The following is an 18299-nucleotide window of genomic DNA, read 5'->3' on the forward strand; positions in this document are numbered from 1 at the left end:
GACCCGCTGATCGCCTATATGTGAAACACCCGGTAACGGGTGTGTGCAATGGTCGGGTCTTTTCTGCCCGTGCGTCTGGAGACGGCAACCCGCCAATGCAGCAGTGCCGTCCGTCCGTTTTTTTACTACGGGCGGACGGCAAGAGGTTAAGGAATACCTCAGCAAAAAGTATTGCAAAAGAGCTTTCTCTTATTTTTACAGATGTGGGTATTCCTCATGAATTGTTAACTGGCCAGGACACGCCATTATTTCTAAGGTTACTAAGGAATTGCGTAAACTGTTCAGAATTGACCATTTACTAACTTCTGTGTACCATCCCCAAATAAATGGTTTGGTGGAGAGGTTCAACAAAACCCTGAAAGGAATGTTAAAGAGGGTGGTAGCTGCTGATGGAAAAGACTGGGATGACCTTTTGCCTTACCTCATGTTTGCTCTACGGGAGGTACGCCTGGCCTCCACTGGTTTCTCTCCTTTTGAGATGCTGTACGGCCGAAATCTGAGAGGCCTCTTAGATACAGCAAAGGAGACCTGGGAACAAGAGGCAACCCCTCTCAAAAGTGTGGTGGAACACATTACCCAAATGCAGGACCGAATCGAAAATCGGGTTATACCCATTGTTAAGTCACACTTACAACAGGCGGAACAGGATTAGGTTAGAGTGTATAACCGTTCAGCCAAGGTCATAACCTTTAACACTGGTGACAGAGTACTTGTACTGGTACCTACAGTAGAGAGTACATTTCTGGCCAAATGGCAAGGGCCATATGAAGTTGTAGAACAGGTTAGGGAGGTTCACTACAGGGTGCACCAACCTGGTAAATGGAAACCATACCAAATGTATTATGTACATTTATTGAAGCCCCGGAAAGACAGATAATCTGTTATGGCCCCAAACCCCTTAGCTGTGACTGGCACATGGTCTAACACTGTGCCTGAAGTAGAGATCACAGAAGTGGTCGGTAAGCCAAAAACAAGAGACCAAGGAATTTCTACTAAGGAATAGAGAGTTATTTTCTGACTTGCCAGGCTTAACCGCCGATGCTGTACTGACAGCCAATCCCAAAAAGTGTGCGGTGGGTTTAGAGGAGGCCCGCTATTTGGGATACATTATTGGGAGGTGGGTAGTGAAGCCCCATGTCACAAAAATCCATGCTATCCAGAATTGGCCAATTTTCTTCGCTGCTTGCTCAAATTATTTTTGAGCCTTACCGGTATAATTTTTCATGCTGATCAGCTCGTTCATGTGTGCATGGTCATTGGAATGAGTGTAATTTGTTTGATGTAATTTTAACTGCCTCCGGGCCGGCCGTAGTAAAAAAATGGCCGACCCGGAGCTCTCTAGGTCTGAGCGGGCGTCTTTAGACGTCCGCTCAGACATGCCCCCTTCCGCGAGCGGGAAATGGACGAAATTTAAAAACAGGCAGCGATGCCTGATACCATACAAGCAATCCGCCGGCTGTAGAGCCGGTGGATTGCGTATCCTCTGCAAGAAAGCGGAAGTGTTGTATAATACATCACTTCCGCATTCTTGTGTCACTCTCCAGCTTCAGAAGCTGGAAAGAAACTGATGGAGCAGATCTGTGCTTTATCAGCTTCTTTTGGGGGGTCCTAGGTGACATTAGGGGTCTTGGAGACCCCTGATGTCTCCATAAAGAGGACCTGTGACATATTTTGCTATCACATAGGGGGTTTTTATTAGCCCCCGTATGTGATAGCAATAAAGTTTAGTGAAAAAAAAAGGAAAAAAAATGTAAGTCCCCCCAAATGTAAAGTTACACATAAAAAAGAATAAAACATTTTTTTTAAAGTTCCCACCCATACATACACGCATGCAAACATGCGTCGGGGGCGCATACGTGCAAAAAAGACGATTGCACCCATTACGCCGCACATGTTACATATCGCCGCGAACGTCAGAGTGAGAGCAATAAGTCTAGGGCCATCAATCACTGATAAGACTAAACTGATAAGTGGTAAAAGCTTTTAAATCATCGCCTATGGCCAATTTGGGGTATGGTAGTTTTCTACGATTTCGCGGGTGCGCGCAATTTTAAAGCTTGACATGTTTGGTGTCATGTAGAGCGCTTCCTATTCATTCATAACTGGGGACAGATACTATGTCCTCAGTTATTTACAAACAGTGGAGTGATCAGCGATCACTCCAGTTTTTGTTCTGCACAGGAAACAATCGGTAAATATAACATATTTACAGATCCTCCGCTCTCCATCCTGAAGCACTCGGCCATGCACAGACCCGCTCTCCAGAATCTGACAGCAGCTCTCCTCCCTATTCTACATCCTAAATTTGACAAGGCCATCCTCCACCCCCCAACCAGCTGCAGCATTCTCTTTCACCTCGGATCACCGCTGCCTCTGGCCATACAGGCAAGGAAGTGCAGCGGGGATCACAGATCGAAGGAGAGGGCAGTAGAGGCTGTCAAATTGCAGTGGACAGGGGTGGCAGGGGCAGAATTTCAATTAATGGCTATCATCAACAGTTCATCAGCTGCTGATGACAGCTATCTATGTACAGGGGACTGTCAGGGGGACTCTTTGTTATAAGTTCATGGTTGCTAACGTGACCATGAGCTTATAGCAGAAGGGTGAAAGCCATTGATGTGGCCAGCTGGAAACGGTTGTGTACCATGGTATGCCTTACATCGGTGGCAGGGAAAGCGTTAAAGGAGGTATAAAGTCCCAGCCTATCAAGATACTATCCTGTTATAACATTAGCATTGTAATAGGAATACATACTAGAGTTGTTTTTGATAAGGCAGTCAAAGCTTACTTGAAACCAATCCCTTTTCTGTAGTGAGTGCTGCCTCCCGTCTGCCCATCACAACTTCCTGGATTCCCAGTGTGCTTTGCATCTTTTTATCTGCTGCTTGATGTGATGCAGTCTCCATATCTCAAGACTATATAGTCCATAATGCATTGCTTCCAGCAAGCAATGATCATCTTACATTAAGTTGTTACATTAGTTAAGTTGTAGTTCAGAAGGCAGGTTCTGCCAGGGGGTGAGTGAAATTGTGCCAGTTCATTGAGGAAGTACATCCTATGGACATCTTCAATAAGTTTACAAACTTCTAGAAAATTATAGTTATTAGAAGCAGGATAGAACTAATGGAAATTCAATATAGAAATACATATTTATTTTTAGTTTTTGATCACAGTTACATGCCAGCTCTAAAGATCGAGAACTGAGCGATCACAAACCACTGATTGGTCAGCTTACAGCTTCTCCCTGCAGAGGGTGGTGACTGTCCCTCTCTGTTCCTCCAGTGCTCAATGGAGGGACAGACAGGGGAGTGGGCAAGCACAGGTGACTCTGGATCTAGAGAGGCAGAGCCAGCTGTCAATCAGAGAGCAGGGTGGATCCTGACAATATTGTCGGGATATTTTCTGGCTGCAGTGCAGCTCTGTGCTGTTAGCACATAGTGGGCAGTAGCCCGATATATGCAGAGTTTGGGTCACAGGAGCACATTAGTAAATGTATTCCTGTGACCCAAAAGAGAGTAAAGCAAAGAAAAAGGTTTGGCTTTAGTTCTCTTGTAAATGGCAGTGATGGATTCACCAGCAGTGAATGTTTGGTAAATGTGACATTGAAGAAATAATAAACAAAAAACTATTGACTAAACCCACAAGTGATTTTTTATCAGAATGTTTCCTTTACAGTGGCTTTTTAAAACAAAAATGTGATAATAAAAAGGACTATATGAAATGTTAAGTGTAGCATAACATGTTTGGTAGTTAAGTATGGCATTTATCATACAGGTCCATATAGCTGTCCAAAAAGAGGGACAACTGAGGGGAAAAATTGGACAGAGATATTTGGTTCCAAATGAGAGGCACTTGGCAGGTATGCTGAACACTACATAACAGATTAGGGATAGTGTATCTATACAAAAAAATGTATTACAACTCACTAGTCCAACTCACTAGTCCTTAGATGTGGTGGCTGCATTATTTTTCTTCTTTTTTTTAGGCTGGTATCCCTTCATTTCCACCTGGTAATCCTTCAAAACAACACATTTCCTTTCCCTTGGTGTCCACACTGACTTCTAGATTGTATCTGTGGAAGGAGCTGTGGTTGAGACACAGGATGGACTTCAATCATGTCTGCTCTTCTCTGTTCATCTCAATTTAATGGTAGATTTATGTGACCAGTAGTTTACAAAAGAATGATAACATTGTTTATTCTGTATTTTAATCTTACAGGAAATGGCATGGATATTGAATTTCTGGTAAAATTAACAGGTATTTCTTCTGTTTGCTAAAATGTTCCTAACCGAAATTAACAAAACAAATCCAATTACTACATTTAGGAATTGTGTTTTTTTTTGTTTTTTTTTGGGGGGGGGGGGGGAGTAAATACACTTTAAATTGCAGGCACAAAGCCCCAAAAGGAAGTACAACTATAGTGCAAACTATGCCTGGTCCCCTTGTATATTATGCCTAAGTTCTTGTGGCTGGGTCATTTTGCCTTTGTAGTTTCCACAAACCAAAAAGCCCTGATGTATTAATTAAGGTTTATTAATTGAAGGGATTTCCACTGAACTGCAGCAAGACACTACACTGCTAAACTGCAAGGGGCCATGCTAGGCAAGCCTTTGTGTGTATACAGTCTTATAATGCTATCTTTGCCTTTAGGAAAATCCTCTGTTAGATAATTCGATGATATTTAATATGGTTACTTTTTATTTAGTGATACAGATAATATTTCCCAAGAACAATTGTATACCATAAATCTGCAACAGTTTGTACTGCATATCCATCTGTTCAACAGAAAGCTTCATTTGGAATTGAGAGAAAACACATTGTCAACTGTCTAAAAATAATATCTGGATCTTGAATGTGTTCAAAGCAGAGGACGTTATGCTGGTATAATTCATGTGCAAGTACAAGGCTCAACTGTTTTTGAATGCTAATTTCTTGCATGAAGGCTTTCCGAAATCAGAAAAGAAATGGTTTCTAGCAAAGAGAAAGAATTGACTATTAGTGCACAAGTAGGTAGCTGCAGATTCATCACCTAATTGTGCTTAGTTCCACAGCACAACCAAGACTCATACACACAGCAAGGATGCTTCATTTTTTTGGTAGAGCTGATTTGTCACACTTAAGCTGGCAAGTAAAAACTTCTGACTCATTTGTACCTGGCTTACAGTTCCACCCAGCGCAAATTATTTTTAGGCATGTGTAGATTTATATTGTAATTGCAACAATGTACAAAGTCATCCAGAACTCTGCCCCCGGCTACATCACCAACCTCATCTCAAAATTTCACCCAAACTGTCCACTCTGCTCCGTCCAGGACCTTTTGCTCACTAGCCCCCTTGTCACCTGCTCCCATGCTCGCCTCCAGGACTTCTCCAGAGTCTCTCACATCCTCTGGAACGTCCTACCCCAACCTGCCTGGCTATCTCCCAATCTATCTGACTTTAGGCTATCCCTGAAATCTTACCTCTTCAGGGAAGCCTATTCCATCGCCTCTTAAAAACTGTATGTCTATTTCTTCAATCAGCTCATCCCTTACAGTTTTTACCTTCTGTATCACTTACCCCTCCTTATAGATTATAAGCTCTCAGGAGCAGGGCCCTTCCAATCCCCTTGTATGGAACTGTATTGTAACTTTACTGTCTCCCCATATTTTGTAAAGCGCTAAGTAAACTGTTGTAGGAACATATTGTATAATGCTGACAGTTGGCAATTTTGTTGGCAGTTGTGGAACTTTAAAATCAACTTTTACCACAGCAAGCCACCACTCATAATTTTCAGTAACTTATAGTCTGAAATTGTGATGGAAAAATTTAGGATTTTGATAGATTTTACTCCAATTTCTTTTAACAAACAAAATTGGTCAAACAGTGGATGACAGATGTCTGTGGTATATACGGTGTGGTTACTTAGGTACAATGTGAAATCTTTAGGTATGTACATTGGCAGATGTTTGGCTCCAGGGGTTTCCCATTTTAGCATATGGTTCTGCACTATCCATATGCAATGTACCAGTTATAAGAGAAGCATAGGGGCGACCATTGCTGTCCTCCTTATGAAAACAAAAGCAGTGTGGCTCCTTCAGTACAATTGGCTCCAGTAGTTTTCTATTAGCTTATGGTACAGTACTGTCCATTAATTTGAAGAGAAGTATAGGGGCCACCGTTGCTATCCTCCTTATGAAAATTATAGCAATGTGGCTTCTTCAGTAAAATTGGCAGATATTTGGCTCCAGGTTTCCTTCCCAAATCTTAAGTGAAAATAACACACAAAAGTAACACAAATAAGGCAAGATAACACATACAAAATGTTTTTATCAAAGGGAAGAATGTCTTTTATATTTGCTTAAGAGAAGCTAAAGCATGTATCTGTTCAACTAACAGTTAACACAAATGTGTTTAGAATAGTAAAGTGTTTCGTACAGCTGTGAAAAACAACACAAGGAGGAATTGGAGATAGACATGAAAATCGTGAGGTTCTTGTTTTTCTTTACCAGTTGTTATAACAATATGAAACACGTACCAAACTAAGATTGCAGAAAATATCACCCACTTGCTATCCTGAGCAGCCAGAAAATTAAATAAACACATAGCTTATAAGTTCTATCTGCAATGTTAGAGTGTACCTTAAAATGATTGATATGTATCTTCTGTCTCAATAAATGTAATAAGAAACGGTTGTGTGGCAAGCTAAACTGGTCATTTGTGGAGCCGTCTATGAATGTTTTCCCTTGGTTTGAATCACCAGGCTGTATGCTGGCATTAAATAAAAGTTCCAGATTTTGTGGCTTACTTTAGTTGTGAGTGATCAAACTCCTCACCCCAAATTACACAAACAATAATATGATACCTTTGAACATAACTTGGTGCTGTTGGGTGACGTAAGGTTTAAGTGCAAGTTAAAGTGACTAAATTTAGGCATTAAATCTTCTAAGTGCATTCAAGTAACCTATTAACAAAAATGTATCTTATTTGTTAGGCTGACCATATGTCCCGTTTTAAATGGAACAGCACTGTTATTTCTTAATTTTTTCCCCACATCCCGGTGTTTCATTAAAAAATTAAATTTTGTCCTGTTTTCCTTCTTAGGAGTGCGCTGGGAATCTGTGCACCTCCTTAATGAGACCGGCCGACTGCAATGATATAAATGTTAAGATGACTGCAACTCCCCCGGCCTTAACTTCTACATCTGTGCAGCCAGCCAGTCTCATTAAGAAGGCACAAAGAGCGCACTGCTGAGAAGTCTCCGCTGGCGCTCATTCTTCCTCTGCGGCAGTACTGACTTGGAGGAAATTACGTATAGGCGCACAGAGTGCACTCTGCGCCTATACGTAACCTCCTCCCAGTCAGTGCTGCCACGGAGGAAGAATGAGCGCTGTTGGGGACTTTAGGCAGCCATTGTATATAAACAACAGCAGAGCTTTATATCTCAGCAGGGCAGTGATCCAGAGTGTTAAGAAATCTCAAGGTTAATGGCATCGTTCTCTGCTCCTCAGACTGATACAATGGAAGGATATGAGGCAGTATAGGAAGGGGAAAGGTGCAGAAAGAATGCACTGCATTGTATGAGTTCTGCCACTGAAGAATATTTGTTGAGATGTGCATTTGGACGAACTGGTACATCAATTAATTTATGTCAATTCAGCAGTTCATCTGAATCCGAATTACTATATCCCCGAATATATAAATTACTATATATTCGGGAATATAGTAATTTGTTGTATGGGCGCCACCATCTTGGTGCATCTGAGGTCACGACACACTGAGGTCACGACACACCACCCTCTTGAGTGCACCAAGATGGCGGCACCCATTGTTTCTATGCATGCATGCGTGCGTATGGACACGCCAGTGGTCAATATGGCCGCCACAAATTTTTTTTCTCAGCGTGCAGTTTCGGATTCGGAGGCTCAGTGCCTCCGAATCCAAAACAGCATAATAATTAGTTGTGTCCAAAACTTTATGCTGTACACATCTACTATATTGTCATAAAACTTTTGTTATCTTACTTTTTCATGAACACAGAGTTTTAAAACCGGCCTGTTATTATCATCCCAATGTCCTGATTTTGTCTCAAGGAAATAAAGTTAGCCTATTATTTGTGTATCACTCAGCTGTAGATCCTCAAATCCTCTCTGAATTGGTGCTGACACTGTCCTTCCATCTGGAGGGTGGCTACTTTTGTTCCCCATGGTCCCTGTGTGTGTTGTAAAGGAGCCACCACTCCAAGCTCACACTTGTGTAGGACTAAAATCTCACATTTAGGTTACTCATTTGTATCAAGATGGTAGTCTATCATAGGAGCGAGCTTGGAGCTACTGTTTTGAAGAGGAGGGTTAATTGACCCCTTTTATTTTCCTTGCATGAGCAAAGAAAAGAGTCTGTAAGGCTCAGTGGATCCTGGTTTGTCTCTCACCTAAGCTCAGGTCTGATAAAGGACAGTCTTGTTGACAGTTTTTTTGTGTATCTGCTTTTAGTGCTCAGCTCAGGCAAAAAATAAACAGCATTACATTCAGCCTGATAATACTGCTTTGGCAGGGGAATACAAGTAAAACCAAAATGAAGCAATTTTTGAGGACTGCACTATTATAACAAATCAAAGGGAGATTTTGATAATAGAAAATGCCCATTGATGACTGGCTCTTTTTAGCTTCTACATTAAACCTTAAAATGATATTAAAGTCAAAAAGGTTTTTATGCTATTTGAAATGCTGATGAAATCACTTACAATGGATGCTGCTTCTCAATGTTTAAAAGTTTCATCAGAATCAGCTGGCCCCCTGAGCACTGGCCCTGACATCCAATTTTAGGGTGGTTGCTTTCTATGGAGCCACCCTTGTGTGTGCTAGTAAGCTATGTGTCTTCACAAACATACAGGCACAGCAAGGCAAGATACTCCCCTCTCCTCTTCTACTTTTTCCTTCCTTCTCCAGGCTAGTAGATAAACAGCTGCTGGAGACTGTGATCTCCCTTGTGATCTTGTACTGAACAGGAAGTTCAGGGAAACTGAGCTGAGAGAATTGGAGCCATCTGTTTGGAAATATGATGACTGTAACTGTTTGGGCAAACATTTAAAGGCATATTTTGCTGGCCAATGTACTGTATATTTAATTGATCTGGATTCATAACAGAAAAAAAATTGAGACTTTATTACTACTTAGATGTATCCCTCAACCTCTAAACTTAACATATCCCAATATGCTTGAACTAATTGTGATAACAAAATGCTTATTTGCCCAAAAGCAAACCCATTTTTTTTTTTACAAATTACTATCTCTATTACAAAGGTCAAAGTGGAAGTAATCATTTGAACAGTATGAAACAGACCTGAAACTATCAGCCAAAGACTGTACATTTGAATTGATTTGTTATAGACTTGTATTTGATACAAACTGTCCTGAAATACAAGATAAATTGATGAGCCAAAGTGCTGATCTTACAACATACTCCAAACAAAGCCATACAAGAACCCAGGTGGAGGAAAAGGCAGAATTAAAAACCATTCAACTCACTGAAATAGACAAAGTGCATGGAATTGACAAGGCAGCTTCTGCTCACAGTCAAGCACAACTTCATTCAGACAAAAAACCAAAAATGTTGGAAATAATTACATACATGGAAAAACTATCCTGCAAGAGGTCACATGTGCAGCAAATGAAAAATATGTTGATATTGCCTCTAATGTTGAATCAAGCGACTAATGAACTGAAATGGTTACTGCCGTGTGTATACAATCTTATATTGTAAATGCAAAAAAGGTCAAGCTGTTTAAAGATAATCTTAACCATAACTGGATGACATTTAGTTTGATAAAGAATTGTGTATCATACACAATTGCCTCTTTTTTTTCAAATACAATAGAGTACTTATCTTTTCTCCTGTTTTGCATCTAACTACTGACAATCTCCTCCAGCCTCTTTCTTCCAACTCCTGTCTACATGCATTTTCTGCACATCACTTCTAAAGGTCCCCATACACCTTACAACCATTGCAAAACTATTGTCTTGCGATGGTCGTAAGCTAATTAAAAGCTTGTACGATCTGCCCATCTTGAACAGACAGATTGTACTTGCAATAATCGAAAGCCCGCCCCACTGAGGGCAGGCTTCCATTGACCGCAATGCTAAACGGGCAGTGTGCGCGTGCGCACACCGGCCCGTTCCGCAGTTGTCGAACGAGCAGGCTAGAAACCCGCCGACAATAGTACGATTCTCTGTGGGTTTTCTAGCATGCTGGTTCGACAAAAAACGTGCGCCGGTACAGTAAAAACGATCGCACGCCTTCCATACACCTTGCGATCATCGTATGATCGCGGGATTTCCCGTGATTATCGTACGATAATCGCAAGGTATATGGGCACCTTTGGTGCCAAAGGTGGACCTTGTCCTTGCAATATGTGTAGGCATATCTCCACCAGTGGTGCATATGATGGGATAGCAACACAGGAACACAATTGGGAGACAGTTGTCAATCCACAACAAGAAGTGCCTGAACAAGGACCTTCATGGCATGATAACAAAGTACTGTTTTAATAAAACCTGCATGATTATAAAGACTGAACTCGCTTTTACAATTACATTGACATGTTAAAGATTATATTAGATGTTTGTGGTAGGGTGTAGAGTGACTATACATGTTCACAGAAACTGCAGTTGTGAAAGCAGCAGAGCAAATCAAATTTTAATTAGAGATATGTGCACAAGTAAGGGTGATAATTTTGAATCTATTTCAACAGTTCAAGTTTTTGGATGTGGCAAAGAGTAATAGACTGAAAAAGGTATGTGCACTTTGATTTGTACCTACAAAAATAATAAAGTAAAGATTAAGTTTTGCATTGTAGGTACCATATCTAACTCCAAAAATGATGTGACTATTTGCCATGGATGCAATGGTATCACAAGACAGACACAGAGGTAATGAGCAGATGTGCCGTATGACCAGGGGAGGAATAGATGCTGGAAAAGGGGTCGACAGAGAAAAAAGGATGTCCCACCCACCCTCCCCTAATTTTTACAGTGGATGGCAGTTGGAATAGTTGTCATGGCAGCCTGGCAGGTTAGAGTTTTTGGGGGGTCTGTAAAATGCACGTCCGTCACAAAATGGGGGTCTATCACCTGATATTCTGCTTTACCTCTGAAATTGGTATTTGTTGGGGAGCTCAGCCCCTTAGGAAATTAGGAAAAAGTAAATATCCTCAAGCTGGTGGGGGTGCGGCTGGGGACATGGCAGTGGTTTTAGTAGAGGTCTTATTTTGGATGAGGGGCACCTGGAAGACCCCTTCTCAGATCCAACAGTCATTCAGATTATTTGTATATTATGTTGGTTATTATGTTTGGCAACTGGTAATTTTTATATGGTTAAATAAAGGGCTGCTTTGGCCATTTAAATCCATGTTGCACAGTCCGTATATTCACTGGGGTCTTAACAGAGGACGTATTAGATGAATCCATCAGTCATGTGGCATCCTAGGTACTAATTGGTTTGAGGTGCTTTGCTGCAAGCACAGTAGCCAGTGGCCAGTAGAATCATAGGCTTTGATACCATATAGCAAACTATAAATTCTGTGCAGTAATAAACAGCTTCAGAGCCAGATTTTTTTTATTAGGCACAACAGGCCAGTACCAATATAAGTCAGAAACAAAGAGACAGCTTTTCCCTGTACAGTTAACAACCACGTGTTTTTTTTGTAATCACTACAAATACTGTCATCTCATATGATCCTTGTCACAGTCACAATGTTCTGGTCAAGATCCAGTAAAACAAAGGATAATGCTGAGGTGTATTCTTTTGCCGACTAAAGTTTATGTGTCGAAAGGGCCCAGTGAAAAAATACAGCCCTCAATAGCAGGCAGATATGAACATGTATAAAACAATGTGAAATGGCTGCTGTAAAATAATGATATGCCAAAATTAATCTTTGCAGCATGGCATTAATAAGCCATACTGTTATTTTGGTGATTGCAAATCACAGAGACAGCCAGCAATGTAGCAGTTGCAACCACAACTGGGCCACTGCTTTAAAGGGACATAAAAGGACATAAAACTTCAGTTATGTTTGGCATGGCCAAGTGCAGGGTACACATGGGGAAGCATCATTGCACTTACTGGCCATCAACAGCTCTGCTGCCCAGTGTGACCGTATGACCACTACCTCTCTACTTTACACACTTTGCATTAAAGGGCTAATAGAAAGGAGAGGATGGAGAACCGAAAAAAGATTGACAAATATAGGGGTACAGTTGGGGGGTCACTCCAAAATACTATTTTAATTGCCTGAAAGAACACATGATTGCAATTGCCCTGGCTGTCCTATTTATCTTTGTTTACTTCTATTACAATAGCCAAGGGCTTAATAGTATACTTTCAAGATATAGATATTAGCTGATATATTTTAAAGATGGCATATTGCACTAGAAAAGTGAATTAGTATTCTATAAAATGACTCCAGCAATGTTATTATTTACCATGATACCTCTAAGCTCTGTAGACTTATTCTAAATCACTTCTCTATCTTGCTTAAAAAAGAATAAAAAAACACTTAAATATACAGAGCATCAAAAGCCATGTTGAAAAAAATTGATTCATAAACAGAAAGCTGAAAATAAATTGATAATATAAGTATCCAGGTACCAGCAATTTTACTTATACCTAAGGATGGATAAGGATGGACAATGGAAGGCAAGTCATCCTTCAATGATCTACAGAGGTGCTTTGGGGGATGTGTTTCTTTAATAAATACACTAAGACAAGCACATTAGGCACACAGCAATGAGCACCTTTCATCCCTTGTCTCAATCCAAGGCAGTGTGAATCCAGGAGCGAGAAGTGGTGTCGGGTCATTACTGATTGTCTGTGCTCCTTGGATTGGGTTTAAATGGATTAGAACTTGACTGTCTTCAGGGAAATTTTATTTTTCTTGTTCAGTGACAGAATATGAGGAGAATACATTTGATTTTTCCCTGTGTGCAGTCCTCAAGGAAAGATGAAGAATGCAAGACAGATAAAGCTGATAAGAGACCTGACACATTAATCCCAATTTAAACATAATTTCGTTCTCTTTAGAATTACAGACCGGTCAGCATGTTTTACTAACAGATTATCTCACCCTCGCAGTTGCCAGGATTATAGCAACCCCAGCGTGGGGGATTCTTCTAAATTATTTGTGTGTCACTTATCTTTATGAAGGCACTGATGTGAAAATCATCCCCGGTGAAAAGTGACATAAGCTAATGCATTTTTCGGAATGTTGTTAGTGAAGTCATTAAGCTTATGTTTACCTCCAAAGCAAAAAAAAATCCATTTTGTATTAATTTTTACAAAATAAAGGCAGATACACGGAAAAGGAAGTATCATCTTTGAATTTAAAACCTTAACTTGGTACATACATTAAAACATTGAAACAGCAAAAGAATAACAGCAAACATATCTTGCAAATATAATTTATTTCCTACTTATGAGCTGTAGTTATAATGAATTGCTATTCAATATGCGCATTATTTGCTTAATTACATCTTTCCATTTTTTGTGAGTGGAAACTGTTGTACTACCTATTTGTTAAAACAACACTGCACCTCTTACCCCAGAAAGTAAAGAAAAATGAATAGATAATTTCCATAGGCCCATACGTTTTGTTCATCATCTTCATTATTTGAATTCATTTTATGACTCTGTATTTGTAATGGCTAAACTTAACATAAGAAAAGGTTTTTAGTCATCAATAGCTGAAGCTGATTTTAATTGCCCCATGTATAGCTGATACTACCATTTGAAGAAAAGCAGCACACCACCTGCTCACCATCCACATCAGTGGCAGAACTACCGCCATAGCGACTCACGGGGCCGCTATGAGGCCCAGGGCACAGGGGGGTCAAGCCAGTACCAGGAATGAAGGGGTCCCTTAAGGGGTGGACTGGACGATCAGGGCGATGTATCATTACCCAGGCAGCACGGAGGTACTGGGGCTCTCTAAAGCATGTGGCTGCTGCCGCGGCATTTCCTCCAGTCCTCCCGTCGTGTGCAGTGCAGGATTTGTGTGAGGTGGGTCATTGTGCTAGTGCTCGGACTGAGCAGGCTGCTGCAGTGTATGAGGAGGTAGCAGGGTATAGTGTAGAGGGTCTCTATCTTTCTCCCCCTCGCTCCTCAGAGACACAGTATGAGGGAGGATGTGCAAGAGGAACCAGTATGAGTGTTTTTTTGTTTAAATCGCCCTGAATGTCCCTCCCTCTCTGCATTGCAGACTCTTAACTTAAGTGCATAGCAGAGCCAAGTCCATTGAGCCTTTGTGATCCAGAGCCCTAAGTTTATTGTGTAGCAGAGCCGTGAGTTTACTGCATTGCAGAGTCCCACGTCCAGTGTGTAGCAGAGCCCTGCTTCCAGTGTGTAGCAGAAACCTGAGTCCAGTGTGTAACAAAGCCCTGATGTAAGGGAACAATAGCAGCCACAAATGCGCAAAAGCCCAATCTCAGGAAACACGCCATAGTGCGCATGTGCGAAGTGCACGGGAAGACGCACAGATGGCTGGTGCACAGGAAGTGAGGTTACCTCACAGTTACCTCAATTAGGTGACTTTATAAGAACTAGCCTGCCTTTTCCACCTTGCTGATAGTCTTGTCAGCTTATGTTGCCTGTGTTACATCAAATCAAATCATGTTGCCTGTAAATCATATGGTTTCAAAGCCATAGGGGTTAACTTACTTAAAACTTACTTAAACTAGGACTAATATAGAATGATACCCTAATATAAGATACATTTCTAGTTCTGATACCGTGGTGAGGGAGTCCCTCCATTGTTGTCCTTATCCTTGCAAACAGCACCCCTCTTTTTTTTTTTTTTTCAAAACACTTTATTTCAGTTTTTCATATCCACTCTGTACATTACATTGAGCATGACCTCATCACAATCTGTTATGCAGAGATTACATTCGACCGCCTATTGAACAACGTCATAATGATCTGCAAAGGTCAAAGAGTAGTGACCACAGTGTACAAAGTACTAAAAGCAAATTAGACTAAGACAATAACCATTCAGAACAAAAACAAACAAAAACAGAAACATTTCCGAACATAGTACCAGGTATCATATATATCCCTGTCCCGAGAGTATATCATAATTGGCGATTGCAATATTCACCAGTAGTAGATCCATCATCGCTCCTTACTATACACCTTACTAACACTCTTCCTAAGACTGCCTTCTGTCTGGATCGGGGTGTGCATGTAGGTACATAAAGTAGGCTTGAGAGATATAGAAATTGAAATTTAGTCAGCTTCCCGTTCACCACAACCCCTTACATAGGGCTTGGTAGGTTTGCATTATGCCACCTCTCCTATATTAGCCTATTAGCCAGTAGGATACATTTAGAAAACCTAAAGGGATATAGACATTTTTCTTTTTCTACTGCAGTAAAGACATAATTAATAAAAGATATCCATCTTCTATAAAAGGCCGTGATTTTTTTTTCTTCCTCTGTCTGGGTTTCGGCTTCCAGTTTTTCTAAGTGGAGTAAGCTAAGAAGGTCTTCCTTTAGCCTTTGAATATTAGGGGGAGTAGGAGAGAGCCATTCTCTCATTATACATTGTCTAGCCGCTAGCAGAGAGATGCCGATCCATTGCTTTTCATATCTGCTTAATGTGGAAGGCATCTCCCAGTAGTTGAACAGCAGCAGCAGAGCGTCAATAGGGATCTGCTGGCCCACCACATAGTATTTGAGGTTGAATAAAGACATTAGTCCATCAAGTCCAACCTATTAGGATCTCATTCTAGGAGTACCTGTACCCCTGTATATTACGGTCCCTTAAGAACGGACTTCAAAAACTCAGTTACCGAAACCCAGAAAGATTGGATCAGGGGGCAGGTCCACAAACAATGAAACAGGGGAGCAGCTAGTATCTTGCATTTTGGGCAATGGTCAAGGTAGACTGTGTCACCGACTTGTTTGCGTTTTATCTGAAAGGCATAATATGCTCTGTGAATAATGCGATACTGTGTTTCCCTCCACTGTTCGTTAATCATGGCTGAGCAAGTGTTACGATACCCCTGCAAATTTTTTTCGACCACATCCTCTACAGGAATATCGTTATGCCATTTGGCCAGATTGGAGTGCGTCAGAGAAGGGGTGTTGGCCTGTCTTAGGCAAGCATACACGTCAGAAATGGATCTCCTACCTGTAGATAGTAACCTGTCAATTGGTGTAGTTTCAATAATCCGGTGCAAAGTAGGTTTTAGTTTTTTAATGTGGGTGAGCGCCTGTATGAAGTGCAGAAACTCACCTGCAGGGAGCTGATATCTGAGCCTAAATGCTGGGAATGAAAGGAATTTATTAGTCTCCTTATCAATTAGGTGTGCAAAGTTAGTAATTCCCTTTTTTTCCCACCTTGCAAATGTCACATATTCCTCCCCTTGTGGGAACGAAGCATTGCCTTTGATACCCAGGTGGCAAGAAAAGTGAGGATTCAGTTTTAGTATTTTATGTGTTTCTCTCCAGGCCACCACCGTGTCGCGTACCAAAATATTGGTGCGAAGGAGAGGGGGTATGGTAGGAAGGGGACAGTGCAGAAGGGAAGGGAGTCTCCACGGGTTTACCATCTCTGACTCCAATTCATAGTTGGAATAATGTGAGGAAGAGCTGATCCAGTCCATGGAATGACGGAGAAGACAGCTTAAATTATAGAGTCTGACATTTGGAAAGGCCATGCCCCCCTCGCTTTTGGGCAAATATAGTTTTTTTAGGGAAATTCTGGCTTTTCTCCCCTGCCATATAAAGGCCAGAAACGCTTTATTTAACTCTATTATATCTCTATGTTTTAATAAGATGGGCAGGGTTTGCATAGGATACAAAAGTCTGGCAAACGAAACCATCTTTATCAAATGTATTCTACCGAATAGAGAGAGGGGAAAATCTCTCCAGGATGTTAGTTCGTTGCGTAATTTATCCAGGAGAGGTGGGTAGTTGAGGTTGTAAAGGGACGATGGAATCTTGCCTATCCGTAGGCCCAGGTATGTAATAGAGTTTTTCGCTATACTGAATGCTGTGATGGAGTCTAACGAGGCTGCTGCAGACGGGGTCAAGGGGAGGACCTCGGATTTGGAAACATTAATTGTTAAACCTGAAAACTCTTGGAATCTCTTAAAAATACCCTGTATGTGTGGTAAGTCTTTGAGAGGGTTAGTGGAGAACAGTACTATGTCGTCTGCAAAGAACATAATCTTAAGTTGAGAAGAACAAAAGGGTATCCCTGAGATGGTTGAGGCATTTTGGAAATATAATGACAGGGGTTCTATGGCAATATTAAACAGTAGAGGGGAAAGGGGGCAGCCTTGTCTAGTACCCCTCATCAACGGGAAACGGGAAGATAAATAGCCAGGAGTGCATATACGTGTACATGGGAATGTATAAAGTTTTTTATTCATAAACGACACAAAATTTTTAAACGGACCTGAAAATCCCATTACATCCAACACTCTGTATAGCCAAGGGAATTGGATGCTATCAAAGGCTTTTTCGGCGTCAATTGATACTAAGGCTACTGAGGAGGTCGGATGTTGTTTGGCATGTTCCAGGACCGCTAACACTTTACGTATATTTGAGACCGCAGAACAACCTTTAACAAATCCTACCTGGGCGGGCGATATTAAACGGGGCAGCAATGTAGCCAGTCTATCTGCCACTATTTTCGATAGCAGTTTTGCATCAGCGTTAATGAGTGAGATGGGGCGATTATGATAGCTGAGATACGATTTTATATGCGAATATGCCCTGGCAGTGCGGGAGCTCTTCACTCTGCTTCCACTACATTAGGCGCCGGAACCGGAAGTCGCACTCCTCTTTTTAATGGACATCTTTATATAGTTGGCTTCAATGTATCTACAATACAGTATCTAAGTAAGGATATTCAATTACAATCTGTTGTTAATGAACATTTTGGATATAATACAAATAAGATATGATGTACAGATACAGTACATATGTATTGTATTGTGTATCTTTAGAGCGTTTTATTGAGCTTTTGAAGCGGATTCATCCATGAAATGCATAGAGATTAAACCCATCCCACTCACCTCTATTGCCATGTGATACCTGTTGATGTAAATTGATTTTTATAATATATGAAAATTCATTCAAATACATTTGTAGAAGGTATAATTGATAAGGCACAATGAGACAGCTATGTTTTTAAGGGAGCTATATTTTATTGGTATACAGTCATGTACACCCTATGATTTTAACTGTAAATGCATTTAAATAATACTTTGAGACTGAAAACAAAACTTCTCTAGTGGGTACCTTAAGAGTCCGTTTTTTATAA

The sequence above is a fragment of the Nanorana parkeri genome, unplaced genomic scaffold (genome assembly GCF_000935625.1).
Source record: "Nanorana parkeri isolate BGI_ZX_2015 unplaced genomic scaffold, ASM93562v1 scaffold108, whole genome shotgun sequence".
Taxonomy (NCBI): domain Eukaryota; kingdom Metazoa; phylum Chordata; class Amphibia; order Anura; family Dicroglossidae; genus Nanorana; species Nanorana parkeri.